The 22,815-nt window shown below is 36.7% G+C and overlaps 1 protein-coding gene across 2 annotated transcripts in view; it reads right to left on the bottom strand.

Annotated features, from left to right (window-relative positions):
- Window positions 1-22,815, bottom strand: part of LOC112157392 (teneurin-3) — an 800,843-nt gene that overhangs the window by 566,403 nt on the left and 211,625 nt on the right. For both annotated transcript variants that reach the window (XM_036213709.1, XM_024290091.2), the window contains one exon: window positions 8,901-8,949. The gene's annotated coding sequence lies outside the window, so the exon portion shown is untranslated. The remainder of the gene's footprint in view (window positions 1-8,900; window positions 8,950-22,815) is intronic.

Genomic DNA, 22,815 nt, shown 5'->3' with positions numbered 1-22,815 from the left:
TTTTTTTTTTTTCATTTTTACTGAGGATGAAACATCAAATACGTTTGTTACTGTTCCACTTTTAGACAGCATCAATCCCAGGAATCCAAATGTTTTGATGATAAAACTGATAAAACCTTAAATCACATTTTATTGTTAGAGACATGTTTTTAATAAATATTATTTTTAACTGGAAAAACATTAAATTTACTAATTAATTTAAATCACTCCCAGAAACAAATGACAGGCTGTCTTATCTTTAATAAGTGAAGTTTTACTGAATAAACAAACATATTTGAATAAAGAAACGTAAGAAAGATCCAAATGGTAAGAAAAATAAAATATATTTGTAATAATATAATAATATTTATAATAATTGCCTTTGCCTAATGGTAAGTCTGCCCCGTTATTACAAATTCAATTCAGTTTTATTCATATAGCCCGATATCCTGATGTAATCTTCTCAGTGGGATTCCCGCTAACTGTACAAAGAAATAAAGTCAGTCATAAAATATAAACAGTTGCTAAACTAAACTAAGTTAACCAGTAAAAACGGCCCTTAGAAAAAAAGTTAAATATTAAAAAAATGCATAATTGCAAACGTAAAAAAAAATATTAAATGCTTTAATGTTCATTAAAACATAAAATATTAACTTTTTTTTTACTTGACTATATCTTTTTCTGGCATATTTGAACTAATAAGTAATAAGGTGTTATGGATGGAATACAACTGTTAGCCTTGTGGTGATTAATAGCAAGATAAACAGCTTTACTTAAACTTAAAATAAGTTTTCAGGTGGAAAGAGGGCTAGAAACAAAGTTCAGGTCAACATGGACAGCGCCAAGCAAGAGAAACAAAGAAACAAAAAGCTGCAGTGAAGGAAGAAGGGGCACCACAAACTTTGCTCACCTGAGGCACTACAGACGGCTAAACAAACATTTAAAGGCTCAAATCTCAGTCTACCCAATGGAGAAGGTTCAACAAAGACACAGGAGCTGATTGTCTCTCAGGTGCAGGGCTATGAAATCAGAGCAAAGCCACCAGAAAAGGTGAGACTGAACAACACAAAAAGGTTTATGAAGAAAAAAAGAACACAAAAACGATAAAAAAACAAAAACAAGAATCCGTGCCTGAACCTGAGAATTGACCACAGCTATCTGTCAGAGGCAGAACCTACAGCTGAGGTGATGGCAGAAATCTAAGAGTGTCAAATATGACGAGCTGTACACACAAACATGACAGTACACACAAATGACACACTGTTTCAGCACAAACCTGACAAAAGGGGCACAATTTCCATGTTGCCACGAAGTTGCTCTATAGATGTGGTAACCGACCTTTTTCAGGCCGCAGAACGGTTTACTGTCAGACAAAATGTTCACGGAGTAAGCCTATGAGGCCTCAACTTTTGAGAGTAAATTTTATTCATTCTCTTCATCCATTTCCAACTTCCAAGTTGTGACAAAAAAAAAAAAAAACAATCCCTAAACTTGTATTTTTCAAGCATAATAGTGACAGGGTTATACATACATTTATCAGATATTTGCTTTGAGTGATTTAAACATATTTTTCTTTCATCTTCTTGCTTGGCATCGTGTACAGCTCCGTATCAAGACACTGGAGCCGAGTCGAAGGCTGGGAGGAGCTGATATGATGCAGATACTTGAAGAAACCGACTCCAATCTCACTGGGCTGAACTGTGACTTTAGTGTTGGTCAAAACCAGTCTATAGCTGTTCTTTCACCTTCAGACCTACAGCTCTAAATGGAACTCGGGAACGCCCCGAACAGAATAAAAGGAAAAGGCCGAGACAGCGCGCTTCAGACCGGAGTGGAGACTGTTTTCTTGCAGTGGCAGAGAAATGTCTCAGGTTGTTTAAACCTAACAAATAGTAAACACGAATCCACCGTTTGAGTAACTTTATTAGCAGCATTTTTGTCACATTAGACAGCCGGTTGATGAATATTACGCAGTACCATCATGGTCAGTGAGGACAGCTGTCGCAATGAATCAGTATTTTGTGTAAAGACTCCTGCTTTTGTCTGTTAAATGAAGATTTTTTTTCCCCAAAAGGAAAATTTCCAAATACGTTTCATTTTATTAACTTAACTTACTTGGGGGTTTCAACTTGGCGATCGGCGGAGCCGCTTGAAGAAAGTAGCGGATGGTTTTTGACACATAACCAAGCGACTTGAGTCAGATGTGGTTGGGAGAATCATGTAGTTTTACAAAATAAAACTTCCTTCAGAATCAAATGTAGGTCTTGATTTTGACTGTTCGGCCCAGTACTGACCATGCCAAGGAAATGAATAACTTTACTTGTTTGTTTTTATATAATAATCTGATTTATAATAGCACCCTGTCTTGTTTTGTTCTTTTTTATTTTGTTCTGCCTTTTTTTTGCTTTGTTTCAGGAACCTGACCTGTAAAATTTATTTTGTATACGTTACTTTGCAATGTTAAGTTAAAACTAAATAAAAACTGGAGTTGGAAAAAAAAAAAAAAGAAAAAGCACCATTTAATTCTGCCTTTCTTTATCATTTGACAAAGTATTCTGGAGAGCGCTCCCTTTCACCCTTTTGTACTTCTATGTTAAACACGAACATTTCCAAGAGGAAAAAGAAGCATAGATACAGTAGTTAATCCATGACTGCTCTGCCATCTTGTAATTTTTTGGCTCCTTTGTTCCTCTCTCTTTTTTTTTTTTTCTTATCTCGCCTTATGGGTGACAGTCGGTTGTCGCGATTTGGTGCCAATTACAGATTGTTCAGTGTTGACGTGGCACTGAGACTCAAGGCTGTGAGTCTCTGGCCCCCACAGTTCCCAATTTACCCATCAAACGCTCCAATCCACAATCTGACCACTGAGGAAAGTTACACTGCCCTTTAATAACTCCCTAACCAATTTTTTTCTCTCTTTAGGGAGCGAAGCTATCTTTTGTTCAGTGAGCAAGGCATGGATGGAAATGAACAACGGTATTATTCAAATCCAGAGCTATGAACGAAAGTATGATTTTGAATTAAACTGAAACTCCTAAGAAATGATTTAGATGGACTTAAAAAAGCTCCCTGGAGGCAATCGTTGTAAGATCCAACACCTTCTGAGAACTCAATACCTAAAAATGTTATATTCTTCAAGACTAAAAGCAAATTTACTAGGCTGCAGAGTTTGACATTTTTAGCCAATGAATAGTTTCAGAAAACATTGTCACATTGTACTGCATCAAGGAAGTAAATGTAGGATAATAATCCTTTATAGTAAACAAAACAGAGTAAATGTTTCCATTGTTATTCTTTATGCTTTTACCTCGAGTCACATGAAGTCAAGATGAGGACGTTTATCAGGCCATTCAATTATTGTTTTTCCCAAAGGATTTCTACTTCTATTTTTAAACAATGAACAAACTTTTTTTCTTCAGATTAGTTGGGAAATATTGGCATTGAAGTCCTTCAACATTACCTTTCTATTTATAGATATACTCTATATTATTATTTTTTTTATTATTCTGGCTAAAAACAGCATATTTATAAAAAAATAGATAAATAAAAAAACAGTACGCTTTTACTAAAGATTAAAATGATTGGAATAGGATTTTAAGCCTAAAGTTCAACAGATTAATCTTGAATAAGCGAAGAATACTGCAAAAACTTGCACCTTTAGTTGGTTTGTTTTTACAAATAAATATGATTTTAATTTAAAAAAAAAACAGTAATAACTAATATCAATCAAGTCAACTGTAGTGTGAAAAACAGCTTCAAGCAAAGTCAATGAAGTACCGTACTTCACCCTCTGTTACATTTTTTGTGTGTTTACACTATAGTGAGCTGCACTGAGGTCCGTATGCCAACATGGTAACAAATGACCCCTCATTTTGGGTGGACTACTTTGGTCTTACTTGCATCAAAGTTTAAAAAAAGGACTCAAACATTTTAACCCATATAAACCCATCATTGTAACAAAACACATTTTTAGAAGAGTGTTCTGTGGTCCCTTTTTTTTTTATTCTATATAAAATATATTTTTTAAAGAAAATAGGTCTGGGTTAAAAAGGTTAACATAAGTCTGCAACATATTTATGCTGTAAAACTTGATTACAGGTCAATAAAATTAAAATATTCCCATTAATTGCCCCACATGTACAATAGAAGCCACCAACTGCTATTACAAAGGTTCTAGCAGTGGGTGCTGGTCTGATACCCAGCATGATGCCTGGTGTGAAGAAACTAGTTCCAAGATGCAACAACGAGGAAAAAAAAGGGTGGACTGCCACTAATGCAAACACAAACATAAATCGCATCAGTTCATGGGTTTGTAGATTTTAAAAAAATAAAGTTTTTCTTGAAGGGAAATTCAGAACAAGCATTTTCTTTCCACAAAAGCTGGAAAATGTCAGACTTTAAAGTTTGATATTGTCTGTTATATTTTATGGAGAAACAAAGCAAGATAACAGATGATGTTTTAAATAGAAACATTTGAATATGAGCATTTACACTTTAAAAAATCCTCAATAAACTGTTTTCCTCCATAGCAGCTCATGATGTGTGCCTCGCTCAAACACATTCACACAAATTTTCACGCAAACATCCAGTATGGCTCCCCTTGAGGGTCACACTACAGGGGGTTTGTCCCAATTAGCACAGTCAAGGTGGTGGAAAAGACACTGAGATAGAAGGTTAGAGTAACTGGGAACATACTGAGCTAGTATGTTGGCTAACTGCTAACTAGCCTACTTCACAGGCACAGCATGACTTTGATCAAAAAAAGCCTTTTATCTGCAGACACTTTACAGCAAAGAATGCAACATTATGATATTGGAAACACGACGATTGCCAAGCACTCCAAATAGACGGGTGTTTAACCAAGTGTGCCGATAAAAGATGCACAACACAAGGAAACCTTGGTAATACAATGATTGTCCTCCACATCAGTTCATCATTTTTGCCAAGTGTCCTCCATTTTACAAAGTTTAAATAAAAATGACAATTTATGACATAAAATAAAAAAAAAATAAAAAAATCAGCCATAATTTTTAAGGATTATATGCTGCTGTTATAACCACCATATGCGCTTGTCACATATGACAGTTTTATCAGAAGTGTATGATACTTTCATCAAACATGAGTGATCATTAAGAGTTGGATAGAGTAATTATAAACATTGGTACAGCTGGGATAGCTGCAAAAACATATTCAAAATGAAGCAGAGTTCTTAAAAAATGTTCTCTGTCTTGTTGTAATTTCTCAATCTGGGCTCCAAACCTGTTTGTTAGTGAAATAAACCGAAAAAAAATGACTGCTACCAAAACTCCCATCTCACTGACAGGCTTACCAGATATGGATCATCCGCGATGATACGGATCATCAGCGAATATAAATTCAACTTAAATACAAACTGTTTTACTGATTTAGTAATTAAATTGATTTCCTGGTAACAAGAGCTTCCCTTAATCTTAAGGATCAATTTTGTTCAGAAAAATTGTAAGGAATAAAAAAAAAAAAAAAAAAAAAAAAAGATTAAAAAAACAGCTTTGTAAAAGCCTACAGGCTTCCAAAGTGTTTTGGTTGGGACAATTTTTCAGGAGCAGCATATTCCTATTCCACCAGGCAGTCCCTAAGGAAATCCGATAATCATAAAATCTTAGACCGGGTTTTAACTTTAAAGAACTGAGTACAATCTAATGATCAGTCTGTCTGGCTGTAAACAAGCCAAGGGGTACCAATTATTGTAGGTTCAGCTTAGCGTTTTGCACCTCTTGGAATGGACAAATTGATTCAAATATTGATACAGATGTTCATATTGATATTGCTTAATACCATCCCATAAATATCAATACATTGGTTGACCATTATTCCTATATACAGCTTCCACTTCTCTGAAAAAAGTGTCCTGGCTGTTGTGTCTTCATCTCCAAGTGCTATTCTTTTAGATCTCGTCTCTGGCCTTTATTGACTTCATTCTTCTTGTGTACAAGAACAGCTCAAATATCCTTACAGAATGATGCTTAAACAAATGAAAACACTTGTCACTCTGAAAAAAAAACAAACTTGGAACCCTTTAGAGCAAATTCTTCCACATATGACTTGAAAAAGAGAAGCAGCAAACCTGACTCCCATGTGGAAAGTCCTCACAGTGATGTAATAAAATGTCTCTTTTGAAGAAAAAAAATGTAAATTAAATGTTTTTATTTCCAGATAATGCTTAGATTGAAAAAAGGCTTTACAGATCCTGATGGCCCATCACTACTAGGAACTGATCCCTTTGTGAGAATAAACACCACACTGTTCTTCAGAAATGAACCACCAGTTGCTTTGCCATGCTTGTACAGCTACATAGGGGTTTTGTGTGACCTCCATCTCCTGCGTTTTGTTCACACATTTGCAGATGTAAACCTATGAAACATCAGATAAAGATGGATCCATGCCGAGAAGTATCGGCTCTTCAGGGAAAATCTACATGTGTTAATCCATCGTCACTGTAGGATAACAGCTGTTATTGGATAAAGGATTATGACTCATATCAGCTTGTTTTTGGGTCAAATGAGTCAAAACCCACAACTTTTAGTATTTCTATTGATTTGCTGAAGGGAAGAGAAGCTGAGCCGAAAGGCAAAGCTCTCGATTTACTGATCAGTCTACGTTCCTACCTTCATCTGTGGTCATGAGCTCTGAGTCATGAGCAATGGGATAATCTCTTGGATGCAAGCAGCTAAAATGAGTTTCCTCTACTGGGTGGCTGAGCGCTCCCTTAGATATAACACGAGGAACTTGGAGTAGGACTGTTGCCCCTCACATCTAGAGAAGCCAGTAAAGGTGTCTAGAGCATCTCTTTTGTCTGAGACACCTCAAACCACAAGTGGTTTGAGTCCAGTGGTAAATTTGTAGAGCTCAGACCCATCTCCAGATAAGTGGAAGAAAATGAAAAGATGGACAATAATTTACAGAGTGAAATATTAGTTTTTCTCATGTCAACTTGATGCATAAAACTGTGATGGAAGACAAAAAACAATGGAAGCACTTTGTCATATTTGTCCCAGGATGAGTGTTTCTGTTCTTAAATTACACAGTTTTTCCTTTCAGCACTCAACATGTTTTTTGTTTTATTTTCCAAAGAGAAAGATTAATGGAATTTGAGACACAATTTTTCCTCCATGATGTGGACACTTGGCAATAATGAGAATCGCAGAGAAAAGAAAAACAAAGAAATGGATGATTTAATGTTTATGTACCAAATCAACTTTCATTGATTTTTTTTTCTTTTTTTTTTTATATAATTTTTTAATTTCTACTTCCACAGTCAGTTTTGAGGTCAAGTTTGAGCTGGAAATATTCAGTGATGATAGCCAGGCTTTACATTTCTATGTGTAGGTGTATGACGATAGTTTAAATATTAGGACAAATATTGCTGCCAGCTATTACTGTACTGCATTGAGAGGCTTCTATCATAACTTTTTTTATATGCATTCATTTTAAAACAGGGCTGTATGGCGGTGTATTTGTTAGCACTCTTGTTTTACAATGAGAAGGCCCAGGTTCAAATCCTGACCCAGTCTTTTCTGTTGCACGTTTCTCTGTTTTCCAAAGACTTGGCAGGTCGTCATTCATTAATACATTTTCTCTAGAGTAAATTTGAATGTTTTGAAGCCTAAATAAATGAGTAAACACTTTGTTTGACTGAAGGTTGCCCTTGCTCTTCTCTCAACCCCAAAATACATGTTGCCCCATTAGTCTTAAATTCAGCTTTGGCTGCAGGAACAGGCTGTTGGTTAGTCTGACACAGGTGGTGCATATTAATGCTCATAAAAAGAGGAGCACTTCTGAGTAAACTTTAATTACAGCATATTCATTATTCAATGGATACACACTCACCAGCCACTTCATTAGCAGCACCTGGGAAATCTTGTCTAATCCAGTAACATTTTTTTTTTTTCAGAAATGTGTTCTTTTGCTGAAGAAAGTATGATTTTTGTTTCATGTTTGAACATCTTTCATCATGTTTGATAAAGGGAGAAACATGTCATTATGACTGCAGAACTATGCATCCTTTAGCATAAAATCAACTAGACTATCCTGTGAGTGAAAGTATGCAAGTTCGTCTGCTTTGTTTAGGTTTGGAAACTTCTATCCTTATGTTTTGTGATGTAGATCTCTGCACCAATGATCTTAAAACAAATAGTAGCCATTTCCTGTTTTAGAGACATTTGCTAAAGATGAAAAACTCTTAGTATCACACATTTTAGAGTCACTTATTAGAAGTTTGCTTTAATAGTTTTTGGAAAATGTGAAATTTAAGCAATTTAAAGGGAAGCAGTGATAGGAAATGGTATTTCCCTTCTTTACAGTCACAGTAAAGATGTTAGATGTTACAACTAATATTGGCCAAAACCGGCAATGTGATGGTAATATCAGCAAAACTGAAAGGAAATGTAAAATAAATAAATAAATAAAAAAACTGGGGTGAACATTGACTGTATATAGAGAGCTGGACAGAGCGAGTGGGATGTCACCCATCCGGTTCCAACCAAATGAAGTCGATTCAGTTGCATTTTTTTTTCCTACATGTCCGTCACCTTATTTGAACCAGATGTCCTCAGTAAGTCGGATTGGTTTGTGTCAATGTTAATCTATATTTCTATGGCAACCACTCTCTCCAATCAGTTGTGAGCATGTCAGAAGGCCACACCCCTTCTATTGACAGCAAACTCAGGAGAATCTGTGGATGTAAGGCACAATTCTTCCCTTCTCCCTTCCCCTTCATTTAGCCCTCCAAACAGAGAGTTATGGAAAAAAATAGTGTCTCATATTTTGGATACCAATAATCGCCGGTCTGCTGGCTTTAACACAGAGCTTCCAGGGCTTGAGTATACATAACAACATTTTATAACTTTAAAAAGGTCACGCTACAACAAAAAGTAATTACTTACATTTAAATGTAGACGTCTGTTCTTCAGAGCGCATCCACTAAAACTGCCCCTTCAAATGGAGAAAAGGGAGAAGGAGAATAAATGGTCAGTTTAGAATTTAAATATCTTGCGGTAAAGCAACAATATCGTGAAAAAAAACCTTTGATTAGCAAGAAGATATTAAAAAGATGTAGCAGGGCAAGAATGGTTATTCTGACATAAAATGCCTGTTTATTTCTCAATATAGATCTATGGGGTTTTGACCTTTTGAGGGATCAGAGGGTACTTCCTATTTGAAACGTGAGGGGGGAGGGGTTACTCAGTCCAGTTCTCTATATGGTGAAACAGACAGGGTTTTGGTTTAGAGACTCTGATGCAGAGACAGAAGGCAGAGATGAAGATGTTGAGCAGGATGAAGATAACCAGGAATGAATCCATCAGAGGAACAGCGTATGGTAGATGTTTTGGAGACAAATGCAGGGAAGCTTGAGATGTTTGGACACCTTGAGAGGAAAATCAATGATAGTGTTGGTAAAAGGATGCAGAGGAAGGCCAAAAAAAGAGGTTTTTGGATGATGTGAGTGATGAGGTCACAGAAGTTAAAACTAGATGGGAATGGATGGTTCTTTGTGTCGACTCCTAAAAAGAACAGCCAAGACGACCAACATTGTGATGAGAATACAGCACATCCCTATAACGTATGTTTCTTTTTTTGTCCAACAAAATCAGGAAGAGGAGAAAAGGAAAAGCCTTTGAGAGAAATGGTTTCAACACTAGTGTGTAAAATTTGTGATCAGCATTGTTAAATCTCTCTCCCTTTATTTTTCTTTTTTGTGTCTTCCTGCACTCATAGACTGTCACCTCTTGTTATGGGAACTAAAATTATCTTGGCATGAATCTGCACAAACAAGGACACTCCTAACAAGGTGGGCAACAACATCTCTGGTTTTAACAAGCACCTTGCCCATTATGAACCTGACAGCTTTAGAAACGGCGTGCATGTGTGCGTATTGCTCATGTGTTCATTATATACTTTGCTCCTTTTGCCATTACTTATTGATGGTGCATCATTTTAAAATGCAGAATCACAGCAGTAGGTTGCATAATATTGCCATAAGCACATACACAAATGTATTTGCACACACCCGCATTTGTGCACCACTACACAATATATACATTACAGAGGAAATATAGTTATTTTCAGAGCTATGTGAAATAAAAAGTGTGGTCAAGCTTCAAGCCTTTCTTCTCCTCTCACCTTTACTTATCTGTCTTGTTTCTTCTTTAAGTTGTACTTTTCACTGAAAGAGGACTATATTTTAACAAAAGTTTTTAAAAAAATCTTACAATTCTTTGGTGTTCTAGTTGTTTCTTGTGTCTGTGGTTATTTTTTTTTTTTTATCCAGTTCCTGTTAGTTCGAAGTTGTTTCATTGTTCACATCTGAGTCTGACCACTATTTTCCTGATTTATTTCTCTTTTTTTGTCAGATTGCCTCCTCCACAATTTCTTCTGCTTCCTTTTAGTAAAACAACATTTTGTTTCACTCAGATTCTAACAGAAAAAAAAGCAGGAAAATATTTCAAAATTATCTTTAAAAAATCCGCCATTTTCCCTTTATTGTAACATCCTGTATGTGTTAACTCTAGGATAATCAGATCGTATTTGCCCATGTGAAACCCAAAATTCCTTTTTAAATTTAGACATGAAGGCCCCTATTTGCTTTTAAATGGATTTGTAAAGCCCACACTAGCACTTTAACAGTAATGGAAAAGAAACAAATATTTATATATATTTTATTTGAATTTTTTTTCTGTTTTTGGAGACTTTCACAGCCTCTGACGTAAACCAAGACCCAGTGAAAGTCTCTACAAGCAGCAGGTATTGTCATAGGACAGCATCAAAACCATAAATGAGAATCACGGGCTCACAGGTGGACAGTCCCACAGCAGCTCCACAATTGCTGTCAGAATCAGAAAAGTTCCCCTCCTTTATTGGTTTCTGGTGTGTCCTTAAAACTTTTCTTAATTTTGATGTATATTTTACCTGAATTATTATTGAAATAAATGTTTCTTTTTTTGTATACTGATCTTTTAACATCATATTGGGTTATATAGTGTCATCTAATGTTTAGCAAACAATAACAGTGCTTGTAGTGTACTGGGTGTGTATTGTAATCTACAGTCCTTGGCCTTATGTGACACAGATCTGAAAGGTAGAAGTACCTGCTGGCCCCAGAAACCCAACATCCCGTAGACCTCTATTGAGAAATAAACAGCTATCCCTCTGTCAATTTATTTGTCAGAATAACCATTCTAGCCTTTTTTCTTTGTTCATAAAATATTTATTTTATCGTAAGTTATTCAAGTTCTAAACTGACCAATCAGATGCCTCCGTAAAAGCATGTGATGCCTGCTGGACGCCACCTCCAACGTTCAAACTATTTAATTGACACATTTTAACGAGTCTGCTTTCAGTGGAAGGGGTGTGGCTTTCCAACCGCTTGCCCGCAGCATGCCCATAGAAAAAAAATGTGTGAACATTTTCGCTTAACTGGCTCACTGAGCCTTCTATGGCCTTGATGTTATATGCAATCCCCATACAGGTGTGTGTGTTTCTCACTCACAGACAGCATATATTTGTGATTAAAGTTTTAAATACTGCACAGTCAAAGCTCCATAAAAACTTGACTGTGTCTTGATTTTTCCTTGGAAGGATCTGACAATGTGGTGAGATGATATTTAATCACAAACTTTGTTTGGACTGTTCTCTTTTTCTAATTAGTTGAGCTTCAAATCACAATTTTCTACAAGATTTTTATTTTCTCAATTCAGTGTAAACGTAGGAGTTGAGAACTGAGATTCTTGTGCAAACAAGGTTCTTGGAAAATTTTAAAAGAATAAATGCTGATTATATTTTGATATATATTTTGAAAGTCCTTTTAGTAGGGTTGTATTAGTCAGAGTTAGCGATTTTCACTAAATCCGTGGCCTTGTGGTAGAGTGTCCTCCCATGAGATAGGAAGGTCGTAAGTTCAAATCCCAGCCAAGTCATACCAAAAATTCTAAAAATGAGACCCGGTGCCTCCCTCCTTGACATTCAGCATTAAGGGATTGGATTGGGGGGGGTTAAACCACCAATTGGTTCTCGGATGCGGCTGTGTCTGCAGCTCCCCACTCCCCCAGGGGATCAGTCAAATGTGAAAAACAAATTTCACACTCCTAGGTGTATGAGAACTAATAGGACTTTAACATCATTGTTACAGAGAATCACAGTGCTTTGTGTGTAATTGTAAAATAATTACATATTAAAATAATAAAAATACTTTGAGAATACATGATTTTAGTTGACAATGATAATTGACTCAAAGAAAATATGCCGTATTTTCCGAAGTAAAAGTTATTGTTTTTTTTTTTTCATAATTTAGCCAGGGGTGTGACTTATACTCAGGAATGACTTATTTCTGTGGGGGTTTTTTTGTTTTGTTTTTTACATAAATATGCTAATGTATTAGTTGTTTTCCCAATTAACACCGCTTGTCCTCTAGCGGTTGTTTCCTCTAACAACCACTAGAGGGCGATGCATCTGAGTATAAGTATTTGGTACCGACAGCGGTAGAAGAAGTGTCGTCCAAAACAAAAATGGAAGAGAATCTGATCGTTTCCTTTTACATTTTTATATTTTTCTTATACATATCAAAATATTAGTATTCTTGTGTTTATTTATTTTTAGCTACACTGGCTTGGAGGATTTGATCTGAAACGTCAGACTTTTCTCCCAAAAGTGCGACTTGTGCTCAAGAGCGACTTATACATGGTTTTCTTCTCCTTGATTTGACATTTCTCCTTGCGACTTATACTCCGGACAATACGGCAATAATATGAAAACAGAAAAGCAGCCTTAGCAGTGACAGATAAATATTTTGTTTTTGTCAGACCTTACTGATGGGTTACCAGATAACCGCTGTGGCTTCCTCACCTGTTGTCCGCAGGTGAGCTCAGATTTGGGCCATTATCCTCTGCTTGTCATAGCAAACAAGCTGGCTCTCTGCCTCTGAGCTTTTTTCAGTGTCTGATGAAAAGTCTTTGTTTCTTAAATAATATATCTCTAAGTTGGTTAAACATTAAGAATGTGTGCATCCAAGAAAATGTGCACACATATCCATTTCATTTTAGACCTAGCAATGACTGAGTCCTAGATCTTTGAAACTAAAAAAGCTAGAAAAAGGCTCACAAACACAAACGCAGAGATGAACACCAATCGCAGGATGAGCACCCAGAGTTTCTCTGCATGGCCTGCATGCAGGGAAGCGCTGATTTGAACATACATGCACACAGCTTGGGGTTTCTGCACATGACAGGGGGTTTCTGGGTTAAACTTAACAGAAGAGCAAGTGAAGCCAGTTTCATCCATCAGTGGTATTACTTACACCTTAGATGTGTTTTCTGCATTCCCTTCACAGATAGAAGGCACTTTCTGTAGAACTACAAGGCCACATAAACAGCAGGGATCCCTATTACGTTCCTTGTGTGGCTTTGAAAAAGCACAAAAGAGAATTCTAACACAGTACTTTATTAATATTTGATTGTTGGACTTTCAGAGTTTGTAAAAAAAAAGGGCATATTTAATATTTTTGACAAAACATAGTTAATTTAGTTATTAAAAAACATCTTCAACTTGGGGTAGCACTTTAGTGCAGTGGTTGGCACTGTTGCATCAGTGAATAACAGGAAGTTCTTCAATTGTGCATGAGTTGTTTTTTTTTCTATGTGCAATGAGAGAGCATATGGTTCCAAAGAAATACTTCTTAAAAAAAAGAAAGGAAAGAAAATTACTACTAATAATACAACGTTACTAAAATATGTTAATTTTAAGCCCTGGCCTAAAAGTTAACAAATGAGCCAATTCTTATTGTGATCAAAATTGTGGATAAACTGTATTTGAACAAAAGAAAGTGGTTTACTTTTCTTCTTAAAAACTCATACCTAACATTTTCTTTGTGTGAAGAATGTTGGCTTAAAACTATATTTTATTTGACCTATTTTCACTTCATTTTATCAAATTTTAGCAACTCACACTTTAGCTCCAAAAATTAGAGTGCAGGCTTTAAAGAAATTTTGAAAATAACAAAACGTAAATTTCACAACAACATGAAAATGTCAGAAGCTAAAAATAAATACAATAAAAGAAAGAAATAGAATAGTAAAATAGCCAGAAAATGGCATTGTCTGGTTATATCTGAGCTCCCTCAGAACAAAAACTCCCATAAAACAATCAATTTGTGTTTGCAACAAACCAGACCTTCCATAATTGCAGTTTCACCTTTATTTTATTTTCACTGTAATTGCCTCTTTTTCAAGTTTTCAGGTATGAAGTTTGGCTGTAAATCAATTCCACTGATGACCCGGGTGAATTTTTTAGCAGTATGTGGGCTCTTTCAGAGCATATAAATATGTTTGTGCTGATTGGATTCAATGCTGCAAGAAATAAGGCCAATTTTGGCGAGCATCAATCAAATAAACCACTTCCCTGAGGAGTGGATTGGACACCAGCAGCTATTGCTGATGATCAAATTCTTCTTTGATAATGTCATTTGCAGCTTTTTATCCTTGATTTAACTTGTTTTTTCTTTTGAAAAAGAACACATTCTATAACAGTTTAATCCGCTCATTAAGTTGCTTTTTTAAGGCAACCTGCCAAAGAAACATTTTGGTTTAGTTCTTTTCCAGTTGGTATCACACAAGGAAATAATTAAAATAATTTAAATCTCACAAACTGAAAAATGACTGCCATATTAACTTCTTACAATAGAAAGACCCTGGATATTTACTTTTTTATATGTGTGTATTCTGCAAAGCATTCACACTATAGTGATTCTGTTCATCTATCGTATTATTTGCTTTTCCTCTGTACGCTTTTTGGCACGTAAAAACTCAATCACACCTTCAGCAATTTCTGCAATATTGATATCAAAATGTTCCACTCATTTAGGACATTATGGCTTTATTTTTAGCTTTTGTAAATTTTACGAATTTTAAGATATTACTCAAATGTGCGATTTTTCAGCCACATTGAAATGAATGGGATTTTCTGCAATAAAATTCATTCAGCATGTTCAGGAAATGCATGCTTGTACTTTTGGTATTGTTATATTTATCATAATTACTGAAACTTAACAAAATTCTATGCATTTTTTTTGTAATTTTACACATTTTTTTCCTTTTTTTCACAAAATTAATCAATTTTTTTGCGCACTTTGAAACCTCTCCTAATTCTGAGTTAAGCTAGTATTTTAGCAACATGCTAGGGTTTTTGACTAATTTGGCATCTATGGAGGTTATTTGGGCTAATTCTGAGTAAAGCTAGCTTATTTTTAGCAACATGCTAGCGTTTTGGGCATATACTGAGGTTTATCACGCTTAATATAAGTTAAGCTAGTATCTTAGCAATGTGCTAGCTATTTTAGCATATATTGAGGATTTTAAGCTAATTACGAACAATGCTAGTATTTTAGCAATATGCTATCTTTTGTGTGGCTAATTTGGCTGAACTGAAGTTTGTGGCTAATTCTGATTTTTTAACCATTTTAATTTTTTTAAAGAACTCCTTTAAATTATTTGTGCATTTACTTCAACTTTTAGTCCCTTGGCAACTTTAGCAATATGCAAATAGCTTTAGCATTTTCAGCAAATCCCTTCAGTGATTACAGTAGATTTCTTCAACAAAATCCTTCAGCAAATTCAGCGACCACATTCAGCAAAAAACCTTCACGGTAGCATTATTGCAGGTAACGCAACTTGTCTAGTTAACTTTTGTATTTATTTTTAAATTAAAACATTTTATCCCACGTCTATGAGTAAAATTGACGTTCTAAACACTTAATATGTGGCTATTAATTATTATTAAGCACATAAAACATCGACAATGTTCAGCATTTTTTATCGTCCTTTCAGTTTAGTGTAGAGTCACATTTCACACATGGCTGAAATTACAGTGGCTTCATTAAATCCAGCTGTCAGAACCTGCTGAAAACCCAAAGATCGACTTTCTAGCTGACAGAGGTTTCCAAAGCCAAATGGGGTAAAAATACACAACAAATGGGGTCAGAGCATCTGAAGGTAAAAGTATCAACTAATCAGAAAACCGTCATCATTACAGTTTGTCAGTCGATGTCAGTCTTAGTTTTTCAGAGCTAAGAAAACATGTCACTCAAATGAATAATATATAATTGATAAGAAAAGATGTATGACAGGCTTTAGTGCTGCTTTCACAGCAACAGCGGAATAAAATGACATATGAGCGATCCTCCTAAAGACTCTAATTGCTGATCATTATGGCTCATATAGGGGGGCTTTGAGTTTATTAGCCTGTGTATATTTGTTCATGTGCCGCTGTGTTTATGGGCCGCACTCTGCACGTGCATACTGATTTCACATTATGTAACTACGTGTAAGAGTCCACAGTGTAAACCAAATGCATACATGTGCAAAATTGCGAGAAGTGCAAGTTATCGCTGTAATAAATCAAGCCCTCTAATTGGCTAGAGGCCCCAGCAGGAGGTCGCTCCTCAGGCTGCAGCTAATAGGCCACCAGCCGTGAAGTGTGACACATCGTTGGTTCAAACTAGGAGTCACTCAAAGCCAGACTGTCAACAGGTGAATGTGTGCTAGAAAAGGCTTTTTCTTTTTATTTCATTATGCCTGTGCAGGATGTCAGTGTGCCCTGTCTCTAAGAGGGGCCAAAACTACACAATCTTCCATATTTCTTTATACTTTTTGTCGATGTTACATGTCATTCCATGTTCCAAATAGGTACATTATGTGACTATTCCAACATTCTAAGAATCTCTTCTCTGCAGTCAGACTATTTTAATTTCTTTAAAAAACTAACTTCAGTAGATTGTTCAGATGAATGAAAGTTAGAATAATGTGGAAAAACTAGTTTCTTTTGAGATGATTCAAGATCTTTTTCAGTTTCGTGTTTGTGCCTATTCTAGTGATATGTAAACCTCAACTTCTTAAATTTCTAAATCGATATGGGTGGATTTGGGCTGTCTGTGGGGGGAAAATGGGCAAAGCTGTGCTGGGCATGTGGGTAACCAGCAGAAAATCTTAGGATCTCAGACAATCCAATGAGCTTGTAAGGCAAAAATGTTCATGTACATTTTTTCTATGGGTATGCTGCGGGTGTCAGGTTGTAGTGAACACTTATGCAACACGTAAGGGTAAACAAGGGTGAAGTAAGTAAGACCATTGACGTGAATAGAGATGGACAAAACAAGGCTGTTACAAAACAAAATGAAGTCAGTTCACTCGCCTGTTTTCTGCTGTACGGATATCCAACGATTTTGCCACTTTGGTACCAAACAACGTTGGCAAGACGTGATTGGTCTGACGATCTGTCAAACACTTCAAACGTTTGAAGTGGAGCCAGCGGGCACCACATGCTCATATTGAGGCATCTAATTGGCAAGTTTATGACTAACAATAAAGAGAATATATCATGAAAAAAAATAGGCTTAGCTAAAACATGTTAAAACGAGACACCAGAGCAAGAATGATTATTCTGACAAACATTTCTCCTTTTTTTTTAAATTCCTGAATCCTGCCCAGAAAGCCCATTGGTGTTGTTCAAGGAAAAGGTGCAAGCTTTTTGTCCACCCATTGCAAAATAAGAAAATTAGACAATCAGAGCGTAGCCTGTGTGGGGGTCCTACAAGCATCTCATAGGCTTTTACATTTCATGTGCATAAAACATTTTTCCGCGGTGAGTAAAGTTGCCATTGCGCACACCTCACTAATGGCTAGAGCGGCGATAGGCAACTCCAGGCCTTGAGGGGTGCTTTATCTACTTGATTTCCAGATATCCAAGCCTCACTCATGACTGATTACCTGGCAGGTGTGTTTAACCAATTAAAGCATGCCAGAGCAGTGTATGTTGGAAAACATGTAGGAATACAGCCCTCGAGGCCTGGAGTTGTCTATCCCTGGGCTAGAGTGTCGAGTAAGTACACAGTACGACAGCGTCACCCATACGGCATAAGTCATAACTGACACTATCCTAACAAGTAATTGACAATACCCAATCACACGGACGACAATCGTATGATTCATTTTCATAAAGACCGTTAGTTCATGAGCCACAACGGGAACTGCAAGACACACCTGTCCTCCCGTTAAGATGCGGTTGCACCGGTCTACGACCCTAAGACCATTTACAGTCCTGGACTAACCAAAAACCCTCAGCGCTCAAACAGGTCACAGGGGGGGTGCATGGGACAAAGGCTTTGGACTGACAGATGCTGAAACACTGACGAAAGATTTTCTGGAGTTGAAAAAATATCCCACTCTATGCTATTTGCAATGTTTTAGTGTTAAAAAAAAAGGCAAAACCTATGACATGCTTGAAAATGTAACAATGTCAGATATTAAAACCAGAGGAAGTGGGGGACAAGTTTTTTCGTACCACAAAGTTTCCTGTATTTGTGCAAAAATCTTTGGGATCTTTGAATCGTGTATGAATTAATTCAACAAAACAAGGAACCTTTTCTAAAGACTGTTTTGGTAAGCTTCCTGATAGGAATGAAAGATTCACCAAAGCTGAACAGCTGTTAAGTATGGCTAGGACCAAGAAAATTGCACCAACATTTTGCCATGGCTTTGCAACCACCTTTTTTGAGAGTATGAGTGGGAATTATCAAGAAATATTTAAAGATTTCTGTTTGGCTTTTTTTTTTATTTTTGAAAGCAATGTGAAATTAGTCTATAAAATGAGGTCGTGTTGTGAAGGAAAAGAGAGAATTCTGCTGTTATGTTAATCATGTTCACAGTTTGTGATTCCAATTGCTACTTACAGTTGGATTTTTTTTTCTGAAATTGTTTTTTTTTTTCTTAGTCAAACCTGCTGAGAAAAAAATGATCAAACTTCTGTGGTATAGTCATTACTTACATCTCTAACAAGTAATACTGATACAGAAGTGTGATTATGTATTAGTTCCTTCCAAGGACAAGCTTGTGTAAGCTATTCAAACACAACAAAATGACATTACAAAATGTGCTTCAAGATGTGTCAAACATTATTTTTTGAAAAAATAACTCTACTTTGACATTATTAAGCTAGTTTATTACATCTGACAAGTGCACCAATCACACAGCAGATCTGAGAAGGAGCACTAATGCAGGTAAAATAACCACCTCGTCTATTTTTGTCAGTTGTTGGTTTCAGATTCTCCAAGCAGGTGTTAAAAGGCAGTTAAAATTGTTTGCTCTGAAAAGGAAAAAAAATATATTTTTTCCTTTTGCTTCAAGCAAAAAGATCTTTAAGTGCCTTCAAAATAGAGATGTACTTGAAAAGAGAGAAAAAAACCCATTGTGTGGTCGCCTGGTTTTCTCAGAAAATGAGCAGTCATGTAACCAATTTACTTGTATTCTTTTCCATTTTTTAACCAACTTTCTGTCATAATAGAAAGATTATATATCATTTGAAGTCTGTAATAGAATTAATGATTTGTATTCATTTACTAGAAAACATATTTAATCAGTTTCAAATTCTGAGGCTGACAAAGTCATATAAACTCATTGATCCAAAATCGTATTTAGAGCAGTGTAATTACTTAACAAAAGGCCATTCTCACCTTCCTATGGAGGAGCTTTTAAAAGATAATCAATCACTTTCTCTGTCTTCATTAAGCATTGATGAATGTTTAAAGTGTGGTGTTTCTCAAGGTTCCTGTGCTCTTTACTACTTTTGAAAGATTGACCTCAGTGTCCATCACTGCGTTTTCAGAGGTAGTATATTTTTCAGTGTATTTGTGTTGTCTTAATTCTGTTTACCGTCAATCAATTTAGTCTAAAATTCTTTCTTTTTTTGTAATTAACAAGTCTAAGTCAAAGGTCTAGTTGTTTTTTCCAAGAAAAAAGGAGATCATTAAGAGTTAAAGTAACACCCTTGGTTAAGAATATAGTGAATGTGTGAGATAGGGCCTCTGTCCTGATCAATGTCTTAAGTCAATTAGAGGTACATTGACTAAATCAGTGTGCCTCCTCCATTACAACTGCAATTGTTTAGAAGGGACTACTGTGCTTGTGTGAGCACGCTCGCTGGGTGTTTTTTGGAGGATTTGTGTGTGCGTGTGATAAATTTAGAAAAGGATCAATAAGATTGATGTGGCATTAACTGGTAAGGAGCCTGGGAAGTGCATTGGTGTTCTAAAGATAAAGGACCCTTAATCAGTTTATGTTTCTGGAAGAACACTTGTAAAGAGGCTGTGGATTCTTCGATATGAGCAAAGTCCAAAACATGGATCATTAGTGGTCAGTCAAATGTCAAATGGGTTTAGCAGCATCTAAACTGCTGATAAACTTTTACTGCTGCGTTCACACTCAATGCGATTCATGCAATAAAGGTTTCAATGTTAAGTCAATAAATGCAATCGGAGATCCTGCGGCTGGATTTGAGCATCGGGCACGTTGGTCCGACAGTAGCGATCATCCTAAAAAAACTTTATCTGGTAGCTCCTCCCACATGTGGTTGGGGCATCAAGCCATAGACTGTAAAAATTAATGGACAAAGCAAGCACTGAGGTCCCCCATTGGAAATGCATTACTTCCTCTCCTCGCGAAAGTAGGCCGCCGCTTTCACCGTCAATTCCTGAAATGGATACCGCCATTTGCAAACAATCTTCAGCGATTGGTCTGAGTCATAGCTGAGTCATGGAATCTACAGGAAGTACTGTCGCCAATCAGGAGTGAGATTATTGCAACCGTCTGCCTCTTTCCACGCCTTTACCATAGGACAGACCGCGGATGTAAACACAATCCATGAACGAAAGATACACGGATTAAACACCTTCAATAACGGCGGCTCGGGAGAATGGCTTTTTAGGTTTCGTTTTGATCACGTGGTCAGAAATCCTCCGGCTCTTTTCTTAATGACGTTGTTCCCGGTTAAGGTTAGGATTACGGTTATGGTTAGGATTAGAAAAGCAAATTGTTCGTTTGCGGGGCTGTCTGTGATGCTCAGGCCTCCACCAGGGGACGTGTCAAACGTGGAAAACACATTTTAACACGTTTAGGACCGCGCGTATTATATGCACGCAAAAACCGGTTTTGGCGTATATTATACGAGACTGGGCTGATTGTACAAGTCACTGTTGAAGCCTTTGAGGAAGAACCATCTCAACGTTTGATTCTGTCAGCGGTCCTTTTGGATTTACTTACATTTATTCCTTTTTGTCGAGATAAAAGGAGCATTTGGGTGACGCTGCTGCAGACCGGCGCGTGTCCCCCTCGCGCCCGCGCCGCAACTCGTCTCTTTACATGCGGCCACGTTAGTCTGATCAGATGCACGTGAGAAGTGCTTTCAGCGGTATTTAAAATAAATAACCATCCTAACAAGTGAACAGCTGGATCTTCTTTCTGTTTGAAAATACCATCAGGTCCTTTAATGTTTCTCTGGCGCTCGGACGGCTGCGTCTAATTCAGGCTGAAGCTCTAAAGTTCGGCGAAAATAAATCTTTGGTTGGTGATTTTATGCGCATATATGCAACTTAGATTACATAAGCTACAATCAAAACAGTGAAATAAAGAAAAACAAACATTAAACAAACAATAAAGTCCAAATCACATAACCTCCGAGTGAAATCTATTTCTCCAGAGTAAATCCTCATCTAAAACTGCTGCATCGGTACATTCCATTGAGGAAAACAACAGTAGAACAATGACTGGTAGGTACATTGTTGAATTGTAAAGTAGGTGTTAAAGGTCTTTTGACGGAGCCATTGATGAAGTCTGCTCCCATTGGCTACCCGTCACCTGTCACTCAAACCCCCCAGACGGTCGACGTCAGACCCACAAACGCTTATTGAGCCATCTGATTGGTCAATTTATAACTCTAATAACTTGTGATAATGGAAAAAAATCTTTAAAAAAAAATTAGGATTAGAAAAAAGAAGTTAAGCAGAAAGCAGCAGAGGAAGAATGATTATTCTGACATATAAAATGACTGAGAAATAACTGTCTGTTTCTCAATGTAAGTCAATGGGACTTTGGCCTTTTTGCAACCCAGTGGTACTTCCTATATGGAACATGGAAGTAGGGGGGCTTGCTTCGTCCAGTTATTTTATATACAGTCTATGCATCAAGCTCAGTAAAACATTTTTTGACAGGCTACAAGCAGCGAAGTCACTGTGCGACGAAAGAGGGGCGGGGCATGCGAATTTGTCGCGTGAATCGCGTTTGGTGTGAATGCACCTTAACACGCGTCTGGGGCATCAAGTTTATGAACTTATTTTTAGATAAGCATTGAGCTCGAGCAGCAAATTTGTCTGGGGTCCAAATAGAAGTGGCTGAGGCGAACTTGATGTGGGAATCTCATTTGGTGTGAATGCAACACAACACTTGCCATGTTTTATTCTAGAATTTCATTGACATAAGTCTTTACATATTTGGGTGGTTTTTGTTTTTTGTTTTTTTTACATCAGAAACAGTCCTGTTGAAAAAGGCTGAAGTGATTTTACCAATCCATTATAATAAATTATGCATCACGTGAAGACCATTTTGACCTTTCCAAGGTGTGTCCAGTCAACAAAGACACCTTCAAATCCAAGGCCATTTTGTGGGTATAAATCATCCATGCCTTCAAAAACCGATGAACTGAGCAGAGGCAATGTGGGATTCAAAGTCTTGCCCAAGGACACCAACATGCCAAGAGTCTGGAGATCAAACAGCCATTGGAAACCTTGTGGGGGCTATTTCCAGTATGAGCCCAAGGGTCTTAAGAAATTAGTTGCCTCCTGGAGTGCCAGGAGACACTGAAAGTCAGTAATGCCTGTTGACTCACTAATGAATCTTCTTATGTTTGTTTCAGAGAATTTAGAGAGCATAGACAGGTAATGATGACACGCATTTAGTGTAAAAAAAAAAAAAAAAAAAAAAAAAA

The sequence above is a fragment of the Oryzias melastigma genome, linkage group LG1 (assembly GCF_002922805.2).
Source record: "Oryzias melastigma strain HK-1 linkage group LG1, ASM292280v2, whole genome shotgun sequence".
Taxonomy (NCBI): Eukaryota; Metazoa; Chordata; class Actinopteri; order Beloniformes; family Adrianichthyidae; genus Oryzias; species Oryzias melastigma.
This window is presented reverse-complemented; position numbering and strand designations above follow the sequence as displayed.